At 44.4% G+C, this 15,216-nt stretch overlaps 1 pseudogene; it reads left to right on the top strand.

Annotated features, from left to right (window-relative positions):
* Positions 1-457: 457 nt before the first annotated feature.
* LOC126020578 (protein cornichon homolog 1-like) lies at positions 458-865 on the top strand (annotated as a pseudogene).
* The last annotated feature ends 14,351 nt before the right edge of the window (positions 866-15,216 follow it).

A 15,216-nucleotide genomic window follows, 5' to 3' on the forward strand; every position in this document is an offset into this window, starting at 1 on the left:
GTGAAATAAGTCAGAAAGAGAGAGAGAAAAATGCAGAATGGTCTCACTCATCTATGGGTTTTAAGAAAAATGAAAGACATTCTTGCAAAAATAATTTTCAGAGACAAAAGAGAAAAGAGCTGGAAGTTCCAGCTCACCTTAGGAAGCTCACCACAAAGAGTGATGAGTTTAGTTAGAGAAATAACTACATTTTGAACTGTCCTAATAATGAGAATGTATGAGGGAAATGGAGAGCCTGTTTAGAGTACAGGCGGGGGTCGGGTGGGGAGGAGGGAGACTTGGGACATTGGTGATGGGAATGTTGCACTGGTGATGGGTGGTGTTCTTTACATGACTGAAACCCAAACACAATCATGTATGTAATCAAGGTGTTTAAATAAAAAATAAATAAATAAAATAAAAAAAATATCTCTGGTCCATTGGCTCAGGTGCTGCTTGGTGCTTCTCCTTCTTGGCAATGGTGTTTACAATCATGGCCTTCTGCTATATGCTGGAGCTGCTGCTCACCTCTGCATTTATCTTTTTCACCATCTGGCACATTACAGCAATTGATGAGCTGAAGACTGATTACAAAAATCCTATAGACTAGTGTAATACCCTGAATTCTCTCATACTGCCCGAGTACCTCCTCCAGGCTTTCTTCTGTGTCATGTTTCTTTTTGCTGCAGAGTGGCTCACACTGGCTCTCAATATGCTCTTCTTGGCATATCATATCTGGAGGTATATGAGAAGACCAGTAATGAGTGGCTCAGGACTCTATGATTCAACAACCATCATGAATGTACATATTTTAGCATACTGTCAGGAAGAAGGATGGTGCAAATTAGCTTTATACCTTCTAGCATATTTTTTTTACTACCTATGATCTATGTTTTGCTGTGCTCCTAGAATAATACACAGAAGAATTGGTTTAGTTCAATGCATGCAATACATCACAAATTGAAGGGATTCTATCCAGCAAGATCCTGTTTCCAAGAGTAGCCTATGAAATCTAATCAGTTACTTTAAAAAATGACTCCTTATTTTTTTAAATGTTTCCACATTTTTTGCCTATGGAAAGACTGTTTCCATATGTTATACTTGGTAAAGAATTTAAGTGGAATTAATGTATAAAATTAAATATAAATGATTACCTCTGGTGTTGACAGGTTTGAACTTGCACTCCATAAGAAACAGCTATAATCCTTTGAATGGTTGTATTAATAATTGACTGTCCTTGGTCCATTGGAAATTTTTGTTTATAGGAAATTGTAGAGCTCATTTTGGTTTTATTAAAATGCCATCACAATATAAATTAGCAGTAGACACCAGGTGCTCCTGATGAACTGAAACTATATATTTGACTTGTGGGAAACATGATGAGTTTCTGCATCTATCATGTAGATTAGGGGTCTCAAACTCGTGGGGCCGTTGCGGCCCTCCGTACAATATTTTTTGGACTAATGTGATTTTTTTATTGCGAATATTTGGTAAGCGAATAATCGCGAATACTTTACACCTAGTGCAGACGTCATTTCTGCTGCTCCTGCCCACTGTCCTTTGCATTATCGGAGGCCTAAGGGAGAGAAGGGAGAGAAGTTTATTACAGAATTAGATTTTGTCATACCTTCATCATGACTTCATCAAAGCCTGCAGTGAAGAGAAAGATTGATGACGAGCACAGACAATTTCAGGAAAAGTGGGAGATGCAGTATTTCTTTGTTGAGCACAGGGGCATCCCCACATATCTTATTTGCTCAGAGAAAGTTGCAGAGCACAACAAATACAACTTGAAACGCCATTATTCAACTAAACATGCCGAGGAATGTGCAAAATATCAAGGAAATGAGAGAGCCAAGTGGGTTGCCAGTCTTAAAGCATGTCTAATGAGGCAACAAGATTTCTTCAAGAAAGCAACCAAGGAGAATGTTGCATCAGTCGAAGCTAGTTACATGGTTAGTGAGATGATTGCTAAGGCAAGGAAACCATTCACAGAAGGAGAGTTTGCTAAAAAGCATGTTACAGGCTGTCTGGAAAAGAGGTCAGTTTAGCAAAATCAGCCTTTCTGCCAACACTGTGGCAGAGCGCATTTCTGACATGTCAAGTGACATTTATCATCAACTGTGTGAGAAAGCCAAATGTTTTGATGCATACTCAGTTGCGCTTGATGAGGGCACAGATATAACAGGCACTGTGTAGCTCACAATTTATGTCCGTGGTGTTGATTGCAATTTTGAATTGACAAAGGAGCTGCTCGCAATAATTCCAATGCATGGCCAGACCACTGCTAATGAGATATTTTGGCATCTGTGTGATGCCATTGAGAATGCAGGTTTGCCATGGATGAGGTTTATTGGAATAATAACCGCTGGAGCGCCATCGATGACAGGGAGGAAAAATGGACTGGTGGCACTTGCTCAAAAATAAACTTGAAGAGGAGGGTGTAGAGAAGGCCATTGCTCTTCACTGCATTATACTTCAGTAGACCCTTTGCAGTAGATGCCTGCCGTGTGACAATGTGATGTCTGTTGTTTGTGAAATGCATCAACCAAATCAGATCCAGGGGCTTAAAGCACAGGAGGTTCCATGCTTTCTTAGAGGAAATGGAGTCAGAATATGGAGATGTGCTCTATTTCACCGAGGTACGTTGGCTCAGCAGGGGAAGTGTCCTGAAAAGATTTTTTGAGTTGAGAGAAGAAGTGAAAACCTTCATGGAGAAGGATGGGAATGCTGTTTCTGAGTTGAGTGATCACAAATTGCTTAGACTTAGCTTTTCTTGTTGACATCACACATAAGCTGAATGTACTAAACAAGATGTTACAAGGCCCGGGGCAGTTTATCAGTGCTGCCTATGACAACGTGAGAGCATTCTCCACAAAACTTGTGTTATGGAAATCCCAGCTCTCTCAGACAAACCTTTGCCATCTCCCAGCATGCAAGGAACTTGTGGATGCAGGCATACTATTCAGTGGTGAGAAATATGTTGATGCTATTTTTAAACTAGAAAAGAAATTTGATCACAGATTTGCAGACTTCAAAAAGCACAGAGCCACTTTCCAAATTTTTGTGGACCCCTTTTCCATTGATGTGCAAGATGCCCCTCTTGTGCTTTAAATGGAGCTCATTGACCTGCAATACACTGATCTCAAAACCAAGTTCAGAGAGATTAGTGGAAAAGCAGACATGCATAGGCAATTTTTGAGAGAATTGCCCCCCAGCTTCCCTGAGCTTTCCCAAATGTTTAAGCGCAACATGCACCTTTTTGGGAGCACATATTTGTGTGCAAAGTTATTCTCCACATTGAACTTCAATAAGTCAAAGTACAGGTCTAGACTTAATGATGATCATCTTCAAGCCATACTGAGGGTCTCAATTTCTTCCTCTCTAAAGCCAAATGTGGTTCAGATTTGTGAGAAGAAGCGCTGTCAAGTCTCTGGCAGCAAGGAATAGGCAAAAGATGCCATGTTCAGAAGAACTGTTCATGATCTTCACTCAATGTTCTATTCATGTTTAGAAGAAATAATTAAAACTGTTAGTAATGACATTTGAGGACTTTTTTTTTGTGAAATCCCTTATGTGGCCCTGCCTCACCCCGACTTTGCCTCCTGCGGCCCCCAGGTAAATTGAGTTTGAGACTACTGATGTACATGGTTATATATGGATACATTTATAAAAACAAGAGTGGGATTTTTCCTCCCCTTTGATTTGAATAGCATTCCTCTATATTGCATGAATGAGAGTATTTCCATCAGAGTAGTATACTTGCTTCAATTATTAAGCATAAGTGAATAAGATATAAAGCATACTTGCTGAATTACTCTGTATCTATGTTGTCCCAAATTCCATGCTACATAGAAAAAGGAATATTTTGTTGGCTCCAGAGAAAAAATTTTAATATCTTTATTTAAACACCTTGATTACAAACGTGATTATGGTTGGGTTTCAGTCATGTGAAGAATACCCCCCTTCACCAGTGCAACATTCCCATCACCAATGTCCCAAATCTCCCTAGCTCCAGAGAAATTTAGTCAAGGTGGGGCAGATCAGGCAGCAAGGCCACAGCGGGTCAGCTTTCTAAAACGAAGGCAAGACTTCTGGCGTGAACAGAGTTGGGTGATGCAACAACAACAGCATGTCTGAGTTCCCCCAAAAAGAATTGAGCTTGTTCATTCAGGCCTGCAGTCAGGGTATCCCTTCTCGTGTAGGGCAGGTGGTAGTGGGAAGAGAGATAGGAGGTGTTTCATGTGCCGAGTAGGATAAGGGCTGAAGTTGAGAAGAACTCCTCTGGTCAGTACTGGTTTGTAGTCAGTTCTGGTTCCAATCTGAGCCCAAAGACTGGCCTAGCCCTCAGTGCTGGCCTCTGGCAGAGCTGTGCTGCCTTTGTTTTTCTCCTTCCTTAATCTCAGACTTCATCCTAGTTGAGCTTGATGCAGAGGAGCACAGAGGACTATCTTTTTCTTTTTTCTTTTTCTTTTTTTTTTTTTTTGGTTTTTGGGCCACACCCGGCGGTGCTCAGGGGTTACTCCTGGCTGTCTGCTCAGAAATAGCTCCTGGCAGGCACGGGGGACCATATGGGACACCGGGATTCGAACCAACCACCTTAGGTCCTGAATCAGCTGCTTGCAAGGCAAACACTGCTGTGCTATCTCTCCGGGCCTCTTTTTCTTTTTTATATCACACCTGGAGGTGCTCATGGGTGTTCCTGGCTCTGTGCTCTGAAATTATTCCTGGCAGTGTTCAGGGGACCATATGGGATACTGGAGCTTGAAGCTAGGCTGGCCCTATGCAAAACAAACCTTCTACCCACTGTTCTATTGCTCTGGCACCAGAGTACCACACAGTCTTGACTACTTACTGACACCCTCTCCGATCCTGTACAAAGGTTCCCTTCTCTCCTAGAACTTGGAAACAGCAGCCCCGGGCACCTTATGCCTGGTCTCCTTCTTCATTCATTGGAGAAATCTCACATGTCTTATAAGTTTTCACCCAGACATCACTTTCTCTGGATAGCCTTCTCAGGGTCACAAAGCCACTGGTGCTTCAGTCCTGGACACACAGGAGTGCACTGGCCCTGTGAGTCTTGGAGAAGTTTTCTCTCTGTGCCCAGGACCCAGCATGCTCTGGCACGCCGGCTGCTATTTTTCATACAAAAGACAGGGGGCACTGCTGTTCCTCCTGCCAGGAGCACCCAAGCTGAGGTGGGGCTGGGCAGGGCCAACCTTTGACTAGGACTAAAGATCCTCTCCAAGTTCAAGCTTTTCCTTGATCTAGTGTGTGTGTGTGTGTGTGTGTGTGTGTGTGTGTGTGTGTGTGTGTGTGTGTGTGTGTGTGTAGGTTGTGTAGCTGTGTTTGCAAGTGGATGTAGTGTGTAGGTGTGTTTAAGTGTGTGCAGGTGTCTGTATAGGTATGTTTGAAGGTGGTGTACTACAACTCCAGCCCTCATCTGTAAGCCCAAGCTCACTGTCATGTCTTCTCCTGGGGGCAGGAAACAGGACCTGGGGCTGAGACAGCCAGCTCAGTTGTGTGCAGACAAGGACCTGGGACACAACCCTCTGCCTTCCAGATCCTCAGAATAAGGAGGACATTGGACCTGGCTACCATATTGATTGGACTTGTGCTGCAGGACTCCTAAGTCCTGCACAAAGCAGGAGATACCCTCTGAAAAGGACTGGGCAGCTCTGGTCCATGTCCCCTGTCAGGTGAACCCCTAACCTCTTTCCAACATTTCACAGACTTCCTTTGGCACCCTGGAAAAAGCTGAAGGACAGCCCAGGACCCAAATATGTACCTACCCTTATGAGACCCATCTCTCCACCATCCTAGAAGGGACTGTGAGGTTTGGGGAATAACCCAAACTGGGGAGGCAAAAGGTTAAGGACTCAAAGTCCTCGCAGAGCCCCACAAAGCACCCCACCTCTCTGGGAGCCACCAGAGATAGGTCATGCCTATCATTCCCACCTTGTGCTATTTGGATTCAGTGAGACAATGTGTAAATGACCCACTATTATTGGTCCTCCCTCACTTAGTGTCATCTCTGCAAAAACACACCAAAGAAACACTGGGGGTTCTGGTTCACTTCTTTTTTGGGGGGGTGTTTGGGCCATACCCGGCGTTGCTCAGGGGTTACTCCTGGCTCTCTGCTCAGAAATAGCTCCTGGCAGGCTCGGAGGACCATATGGGACACCAGGATTCGAACCAACCACTTTGGGTCCTGGGTCAGCTGCTTGTAAGGCAAACACCGCTGTGCTATCTCTCCGGCCCCTGGTTCACCTCTTGATGCCAGGAGTGAGGAGATTGGAGAGCAAAATACCTGGCAGGAGACATCTTGGATCTCCAACAAGGGAACTGGTGTTGTTTAACAATGTTTCACTCATCGAGTCCCCCTATAAACTCACCTGAAACAACTGAATGTCCTTTCACAGGGGAGTCAGAGACCCCTTTCCCACACTCCAGTTAGAACTGGAGTTAGACTAACTGGAAATGTTAGACCCCGGTGCAAAGAGTGGTGTGTGATGTGTGGGTGAATGAATGAATCAACGAATGAGCCAACTTGTTTCTGATGATTGCTCCAGCCCATTGGGTTTGCTTGAACATATGCTGGTTCATTTAGGTAAGTCTGGGAGAGAAGTTTTAGAGCAGCACACGCAGGCCCTGTTCCTTGCTTTAAAGCCTCCTGAAGAACACAGTCCAAACCAGACCACCCAGCAGGTGTCCAACAGTTGAGTTTGCTGTGGCAACTCATATATAATTTCCTGATGGGAATTCGGAGAAACATAAGGAAGAAGGACTTAGCATACCAGGGCAATAAACAGACTGGAAATTCATTCAAATCAGTAGAAATCAACTATGTTTCAGAATTTCAGAAAGGTCACATAAGCCATATATCAGTTTATTAGTGTTTATTTTTTTAGAGTCTATCTTTTTTTTTTTTAATGAACAGTAACACACTTACTTTTAATTTTGCACCCAGAAGCCTGCTGTCTGCTTGACCTAGATTTTGTTTGGGTTTGGGGCATCTCCAACTATCCCCTTCTTGCATTTCAACTCAATGAGCAGGGTATGAGCGAAGACCATGTGCCAAGCCTTGTGTTCCTGGGGGTTCTTGAGGACACACAGTGATCTTGTTGATGCAGAAAAATGAGAAAACTCATCAGTCGTGAGAGGATTTAATAGCAGCACAAGCGAAGTCAGGGGCAGCTGACTTGGCTTCAGAGCACCAAAAGGACAAGATATTTATTTAGTCATTATACGCTGGAGACCCCTGCTACAAGATGAACCAGCAAGCTGAAGGATTGCCTAACAGTAGCTATTTAGTGTGAGAATGGCGTTTGAGAAGTTTGGACACAAACACCATTGTCACACTCCACAGCTCTGCTAAGGAAGCTCTGCAGGCCCAAACTGGTTCATGTCACCTCCGCATTCCACCTCAGTTAGGAAGCCAGGTCAGCGTGGTCACCTGAGCAGAGAGAAGAGAGTCATAAATGGGAAGAGCACAATGGAAAGAGCCCACCATTGAAGGCCTCAGAATCTGGAATAGTCCTTTTAGACAGGCGATTCTGTTGTTTGGAGTTCTGTGCCCAGTCTGTGAAGATCTCCTAGCCCCAGGCTGGAGTGCCCTGATGAAAATGGTGAGAAATCTAATTGCAAGCATTTCTGAAAGGCAGTGAGAGAGAGTGGATTTTACAAAACAGAAGCCATGATATTAGAACTGATCACTGGAAATCCCCCAGCTCCCTTCTAACCCCATCCACAGAGTCCAAACCATTATTATTGTGCTACAAAACAAGGTTTGTGTGGGAACACATATCCAGAGGGCTCTAACCTTGTAGAGTCACTTATTGACACAGAATTGTCCATTGGGACTCAGAGTTTCCAATCTCAGTTTCACATTCCTCTTCAGTTATAATAGAAGGTGGGAGATGAGGGAATGTCAGGAAAAGAAGGAAACAGGGAGAGAATTTCTTAATAATACTCTTTTGTTTCCTGGCAAACAGGAGCTTCCTATAAAAAAAATCTTTTCTGTTTATTTGGCTCCCTATGAAAATTATTTAAAAAAAAAAAGGAAGCTCAGTCTTCCATGGAGAATGAGAGGAAAAGAAGCTTTTCATCTAATCCCTGATCCCCCTCCCCTAATTCTGAGGGTGGGTGGGAGGGATTTAGTATATTTTATCCCAAGGATTACTGAGGTGTTAATATTTAACCAGCCATAAAATTGGCCAGTTCACAACAATTGAAAACAAGGTTTGAATTTTCCCCATCAAATTGGCTCCCATACAGTGCCATCAGTGTGCCAAGCAAGGGCACATGGTACCTAGGACATCATAAAGGTGACTGCCTCATTGGGTTGGAGCTGAGCTGGACCTTGGCCACTCTGTCCACTTGCCTCTCTCCCCAGCGAAGCCTGATTCTGGGGGTCATTCTGCCTATCACCCAGCACCTCTGTGCAGCAGAGGGACACTGTGCCCACGAGAAGGCCCACTGAGTTCTGCTGGAACTTTTCAGGGGAATATTTTCAGCTACAAACTCTAAGAGTCCTTGCTGGTCCTAGTCACTATCATAGAACTTTAACCCTGGAGTAGGGTAATGTGGGATGGACACTCTATTAGCTTCTCACAAGCTACCAAGGTCATCATCTGCTTAGTTTCAGAGATCCACAACAGAAATACTCCCCACTTACTAGTCACTGAGAGAGGTATCTGCCCTGAAAGAAGATTCTGCAAATCCAGTCAAGTGAATGACTCCCCAGCATAAAGGTTCCTGATAGGACAGTCACTAGGATTCCATACCATACCACAACTCAGGTCCATTCATTTCTCAAGTTCTCTAAGCAGAGACCAAGCATCCCTGAGTTTCTCTCACTGGGCTCTGTTTTACAGCATTGAAATTAATGTCTTACAGGTCAATCTTACCAACATTCTCCCTCCATAAAAATCTTGATTCCCTTGGCCACCAAAAATATCTTGAGTACCACGAGTAAAAGCTCTTAAATTTGTAGGAAATTTTTTTTTGTTTTCTTGCAGAGATGTCAAAGGATTTACCTATAAGTTTGTTTATATTTATAATAATGAAAACTGGAAACAGCTTATATGTCCAAGGATAGGAGATAAGTGATTGATTTATCACCAAATCCAGTTCTTTAAGCTGATATTATAGGAAAATGATGCTGACTTGGGAAGAGATACAAAAAATATGAGATGAAGGAGTTTTTAAAGCTACTGACAGAGTATGGGCCCCTTTCTCTGAAAAATAAAAGAAAAAGAACAAAGGAAACATACCTGGGCAGAAACCCCAAATGTAGTGATTTTGTTTTGTTTTGTTTTGTTTTTTTTTGGGTCACACCCGGCAGTGCTCAGGGGTTACTCCTGGCTGTCTGCTCAGAAACAGCTCCTGGCAGGCACGGGGGACCATATGGGACACCGGGATTCGAACCAACCACCTTTGGTCCTGGATCGGCTGCTTGCAAGGCAAACACCGCTGTGCTATCTCTCCGGGCCCCAAATGTAGTGATTTTTAATGGAAAAATTATAGTTTTTCACTGTTGCTTCTCTGCTTTTACTAATTTATTTAACAAAAGTAAAAATTTTGTTCTTGGGGGAGAAATGAGAATTCAAATTATTTAAAACTGTGTGTTCACTAGTAAATTTTTCTTTCTTGTGAACATTCCCTAAAATTAGAACTTACCTTATTGATCTCTGTGACAACTGTGGAGATGGCTCAGGGGCCTGAAGAGCTTTGCATGTGGAAAACTGTTTCACTCCACAGCACCACATGGTTGTCCTTAATCCCATCACCTCCATTGAGTGTGGCCCCATTGCAAAGAAAACAAAAGTCACCTTTGTACTAAGATGAGTCCCAATCTGATTTTTCAGGAATGTCTTAGTGAAATGCTTATTACACAGGACAATAATTTGATAGTATAAGTGCACTAATCAAGAAGCATTTACAGAATATATGTCAGTATCTCAGCCTATAAACAGTTTGTTATTATTGTTTTATTTTGGGGGATCAAGCTTTGCCGTGCTCAGGGCTTATTTCTGGCTCTGTGCTCAGCAATGACCCTTGGTGGGAACTATATTGAGTGTTTGGGGTAAAATCTGTGCCTGGTATATGGAAGGCAAATACTCTACCTGCAATACTATTGCTCTGCACTCAACAGGTTTTTTTTGTCCCTACCCCTCAACAGGTTTTTTTTTTTAACTTATTTATTTATTTATTTGGTTTTTTGAACTACATCCAACTCAGGGGCTACTCTTACTCTTGGCAAACCATGTGGAATATAGGAGCTCAAACCCTGGTCAGCCATGTGCAAGGCCAACGCCCTCCCCACTGTGCTATTGCTCAGGCCTTGACCTCACAGTCTTTTTTAAACATTGCACTATCATTCTTGTTCCTTATTCTTTGATTGTTTCTACAGAAGCAGGTCAAGTCTGTCAACGTGCAAAGCAATGTAGGCAAACCAACAGACTGTTCTTATTTAAAAAAAAAAATCCATCCCATATATTATTAGTAATCAATAAAAACTGGCCATGAGCTAGCTATTTGGAGATTCACAAGCTTTCTCATCTTCAAATTAAAACATAAAACAACAACAACTTTGTTTAACATTTTCCCCCTTATTTAACACTGAACTTAAATGGTACTAGTTAATAACATACAGATGGTTTACCAGCTGGTTGAGAAGTAATTATACTGTTATTTCTGAGAAAGCATTAACACCAAAGCAAAGATGTGTGATGTTCATTGGGGTGGTCCAAAGGCCAACTTGGTTGTCTGCCTCTTAGGAAAGGCCTCGAGGGGTCTTTCCTGAGAACAGGTCAAAGGTTGTGGCTTACAAAACACTCAGGGTTCAAACTCAGTTTCCCCTTTGTGTTCTGAATGGTGTTTCCCATGGAGTTTTGAATATGAGAAACAGGCAAGACTGGGTTTACTCCCCTTGAAATGTACTGGGTTCTTTTACCTAAATTGGGCCAGTGAGTCACTGTGGAGGAAGCCATAATTAGGCCTCACTCTTGCTAACAAGTTCATCAGTAGATGAGCAACAAACAATCTTAGATGAACAAATAGTCTTAGGTGTGCAGATACTGCCCTCTCACAAAACTCTCCTCTCTCAGTCAGAGCTATCCAGGTGGCAGCTTGTCTTTGTTTGATATTTTATTCCCTGAGAACATTCTAGGACCAAACTCAGGAAACTGAGAAAAACGAGCCCAGAGAACTGTGAAGTGTCAGCTCAATACAAACCACCTCCAAAGAAATTTCTTAAAAAGCCAATAATAGAGACACTTTCTTTTTCTTAATTCAAACTCGCAGCTCCTGTCATTTAAAATAGAAGTGCTCAATGCCTCCATTTGGTTCTTTCAGGCTTTTTTTTTTATCTAGAGATGAAGACAAAGAAAGTCAGTATAGGGCTTAGGCTTGTCATATTGAAAGCTCATGGAGATTTTAAAATAGAACACACTTGTCAGTCGAGAGCAGAACTGTTCTTTCCTTTTACCTAAATCTGCCCTGGAGGGGTGACTGGACTATCCTTAGATTTTCTGAAAATCCTTACATTTTCAGTGATCCAGGCTGAAGAGTGGGCCATCAGGCTGAGACCCCAGGATTCTCAGACACCAGGTTCTCTGCTGGATGGGTGCCTGCTACTTACAGAGCCAGAAATACACCGACTTGACAGAGGAATGTCTATTTCCTCAGATGGCCCCTGACCACCTGGGGAGACAACATAGAACCCTGGTGGGTGGCCTGCCCGATATTTTAGGCCAGAGTGGGTCCCCTCACCTGACCTCTGTTCATTCTGTCCCCCTGTGGCACCTTGCTTCAAGGCTTTGCTATTGCTGTTAGATGAAACCATCACCCAACAGGTCAGGGTCTGAGTGTCACAGACCGATGGTAGTCACAGAAGGGCATAGATAGATAACATCATGGGTCCCCTCCCTGCTGGCCTGAATCTCTCCCTCCTGGGCTGAGAAGAGCTCCCAGAGAGAGTGTCCTGGGCCCTCAGACCCCGGACACAGAATCATCTTGGCAGATAAACTATGTTGTGTCTGGCACTTCACATGAGGAGGGGTTTAAAAACAAATACCTAGGGAGTGATTAAAGGGTTAGTACAGAAGGCAAGGTGCCTGCCTTGAAAAGCAACTAATAGGGGTTTGAGCCCCCACATACATGTGGTCCCCTGAGGCCCACCAGGAATAATCTCTGAGTGTGGAGTCAGGAGTAAGCACTGCTGGGTATGGCCCCCCAAACAAACAAACACACCACAAAAGATCTGGGGACGCTCTGAGCCCCATTCTCAGAGTTGGGGGCCACTCCCCAAAGAGCCAGACTCACTCGTGGGGAGGTAAAAGGCACAAGAGGAGGGACACTCTTACCTTCCCGTCGGTGCCTAAAATCTTCCTCTGTCTTCTCACATCCAGGGAGGTGTCCTCCATGGGACAGGCATCTTCCCTCTCCCACCTTGATCCTGTGTGGTGACTCTGGCCCACCTTCGCACTTCTGTGGGCGGAGGCTTCTCCGATGGCCCTTTATGGGGTCCAGGCTTTGAAAGTAAACAGTTCTTTCTCTTTCTGATAAGTCACATTAAAGGATCGATCCCGAGGGCGGGCAGGTGGGCAGGGCCTCAACCCACGAAGTCACCTCTGTGCCATCACCTTTGGTCCTGCACACAAAGCCAGACAGGGGCCCTGGGGGAGTGGGGAGGGAGATACACAGGCTGATGCAGATTCAGGGTGCCCATGAACAGCTTGTTCCCCCCCCACAAGGTGAGCCTGTGAACTCTTTCCTGTGGGGGATCTGGGGGAGGACATTGTCCCTCCTCAGGTGTTCAAACCAGTTAACTCGCCTCAGGTTGCCTGAGGGGAGCCAATCTTTCTTGAGACTGTGTGATGGTCCTGCTGAGGTTCCCATCTAAGTAGCCATTGGGCTCAATAATGATTGATGAAGTTCCCTCCTCCTCATCTGTTAAGTAAACTCTGCTCATGCCAGAGTCTGCTGAGGACCAGACATAGATAAACAGCCCCTCAGAGATGTATCCCTCATTCTGCTCCCACTCCTGAGTCACCCTACTTTCTTGTTCCCTTTAGCATGGATGGAGGACAGTGGGTTGATCAGTAGAACCTCCAGCAGGGCATCTGAGTCTAGGTCTCCCTATTTCTTGTGGGTGACCATGGGGACTTCCTATAGCTTCCTAAGAACATGCTCTTGGCATAGGAAGCCAGACCTAAGGCTGCTGTGGGGTTCTGCTATGCCCCCTGCACATCTGGAGGAGATTCAATTCGGGTAGACTCAGATCTCCTGAGCTCAGCCTGCTAATGGCTCTCAAAGCACCAAGTCAGAGCAGGAGGTCTGAGGGCCTAGGGTTGGGCTCATCTGTTCCAGAGCCCACTGGGACATGTGGCAAAGGAGGCTCCTTAAAGGCTCACTGACACATAGAGTTTGTGGAGACTGACTTTTCTGGGGGGTGCTGGGTCACATTGTGTAGTACTCAGGAGCTGCCAATGGAGTAGGAATGCTCAGGGGTCATCTTGGGCAGTACTTGGGGATTGAACCAGGGTGGCAGTACACATGTGAGGCAAAAGCCTTAACTCCTGGATTGTCCTGCCCCAATATTGGTGGTTTTTTTTTTGGGGGGTGGGGAGGAATGGGTAGGAGAGAGGGTGCTCATATTTTACTTCATGCATGACTTAAAAGATGTTGATTTGAGTTGATGTGATAGCACAGCGGTAGGGCATTTGCCTTGCATGCAGCTAACTCCGACAGACCTCAGTTCAATTCCTGGCGATCCATATGGTCCCCCAAAGCCTGCCAAGGGTGATATCTGAGCACAGAGCCAGGAGTAACCTCTGAGCACCGCCGGGTGTGAACCAAAACAAAACAACAAAAAGTTGATTTAACTTTGGAAAATATTAAAAGTAAAAAAATAAATTTATAGAATTTCACGAATAAAATGTCCAATTTTCACTAACAAATATTCAATGGCTCCGTGATAATGCTAGAACACCCATTCCAAAGAGATACCTAATGAGCTAGAAAACAGGCAAAAATCAAAAAACAAAAAGAGAGGCACATTAATTAACATTTTCCTCAGGTAGAATAGCATTATTGTTACAACATGTCTTCTTTAAAATTCCGGCATGAAGCTTATCACTCAGAAAACCAGCCTTTCCATTGTTTTTTGCAAATTTTATCTCAAACAGCTTTTAAAATTCTTGAAGGAAAAAAAAAAAGACAAACCACCTAAAAGGACTTAGCAAAGTTGGGAACTTTACAGGACAGGATTCTGTCTGCTATAGAAGACAGCCTGGTTTTCAGAGAAGTTGGCTGTGAATCCTCATTATCATACAATACCCAGGACCCAGCCTAGTTCTGTCACTGCTCCAGACCCCACCACAGTGAGTTCTCCAGACCCCTCTCCAACAAAACACACATACACACACATATTCCACCTGTCCCATTCATTGGCTTCCTCAATTCTGTGGCAGTTCTCAGAGAATAAAGTGGCAGAGACCTGAAATACTACTCAACTGTAAGGAAACACTTGCTTTGCAATTTTTTTCTTAAGTGTTTTGTGAGCTCCCATCCAGCTGTGCTCTGGGATCACTCCTGGCATGTGGTGCCAGGATTGAATCCAGGTCAAATGTGTGCAAGGCAAGCACCTTCCTCTCTGGACTCTCTTTTCAGCCTGTGTGTGTGTGTGTGTGTGTGTGTGTGTGTGTGTGTGTGTGTGTGTGTGTGTGTGTGTTTAAATATGGCCCCTGGCTCACAGGGGCTCACATGGGTCGGGAAATAAACTGATACCCTTGAACTCTCTCACACAAGGGTCTCCCCCCCACAGACCTCACTTCCAGAAGTGATGAACTAGACTCAAACTCCAGGCAGATCAGCCTCCAAGCCAGAAGGACCCTCACAGGTCAGCTGAGCTGGCCTCAGGCAAGCTCTTGCTCTGTCCAGGATAGCAAGGATCTGACCTGATAAGATATTTATTTACCCTGGAACACTCTATTCTTGTAGGGGTGTCCTCCCACTCATTCTTTTCGGAGTCTTCCTGTTCATTCTTTCTGGGGTCAGTTCCATCCCTTGCACAAGGTTGCTCAGCACCTGTCCTCAAGGCAATGGGCACCCTGATGTGCTCGGCACAAGGGCACACCGCTACCATCCAGGCCTGCCTGGCCTCTTCGTGGGAAACAGAAGGAGGGAAGGAGTATTCCAGGTTCAAGACAGGGCAACTGGAGCTTAGCACTC

Source organism: Suncus etruscus, chromosome 10 (assembly GCF_024139225.1).
Source record: "Suncus etruscus isolate mSunEtr1 chromosome 10, mSunEtr1.pri.cur, whole genome shotgun sequence".
NCBI lineage: Eukaryota > Metazoa > Chordata > Mammalia > Eulipotyphla > Soricidae > Suncus > Suncus etruscus.